General features: G+C 31.9%; 1 non-coding gene across 1 annotated transcript; it reads left to right on the top strand.

The window, feature by feature from the left end:
• The first annotated feature begins 337 nt into the window (after nt 1-337).
• On the top strand, nt 338-442 carry LOC119867549. The gene has a single exon (XR_005384067.1). It is a non-coding gene; the product is annotated as a U6 spliceosomal RNA (small nuclear RNA).
• The last annotated feature ends 408 nt before the right edge of the window (nt 443-850 follow it).

Here is an 850-nt window from a genome sequence, read left to right as displayed (position 1 = left end):
GCTCCAAGAAGTGTAATAAATGGAAGTCTAAAGAGTCTCAGCAAATAAATGGAAGATCCCAAGTGAAGAACCAAATGACAAGTTTAGAACTAAAAACATACAATAACTGAAAATTTGAAAAATTCATTGGATGGATTCAATAGCAAAATCTGGATGACAAATTGTTCCATTAAAATATCCATTCTGAACAACAACTAAAAAAAACGTTGAAAGATAAACAGAGCTTCAGGAACTTATAGGGTAACACCAAAAGATCTAACTTCAATGTTATCAGAATTCCAGAAAGATAACTGAAAGAATGTGATAACAGAAAAATGTTTAAAGAGTTAATGGCTAGGTGCTCTTTGGTAGGACATATACTAAAATTGGAGCAATACAGAGAAGATTAGCATGGACTCTATGCAAGGATGACATGTAAAATCATGAAGCATTTTATATTTTTAGAAATGGTAAGATTTTCCATGCTCATGGATTGGAAGAACAAATATTGTTAAAATGTCTATACTACCCAAAGCAATCTATACATTTAATCCAATCCCTATCAAAATACCAACAGCATTTTTTATGGAACTTGAGCAAGCAATCCTAAAATTTGTATGGAACCAAAAAATACCCTGAATACCCAAAAGAATCTTGAAAAAGCAAAGCGAAGCTGGAAGCATCACAATTTCAGTTTTAAAGTTATTTCACAAAATAGTCATCAAAACAGTGGTGATGGCACAGAAATAGACACATTGATCAATGGGACACAATAGAAAATCCAGGAATAAACCCACTTTATATCGTCAATTAATCTTTGACAAAGGATGCAAGAATATGAAAAGGGAAAAAGACAATTTCTTCAATAAGT

This window comes from Canis lupus, chromosome 34 (assembly GCF_011100685.1).
Source record: "Canis lupus familiaris isolate Mischka breed German Shepherd chromosome 34, alternate assembly UU_Cfam_GSD_1.0, whole genome shotgun sequence".
Classification (NCBI taxonomy): Eukaryota; Metazoa; Chordata; class Mammalia; order Carnivora; family Canidae; genus Canis; species Canis lupus.
The sequence above is the reverse complement of the archived record's forward strand: the minus strand, read 5'-3'. Positions and strand labels throughout refer to the sequence as shown.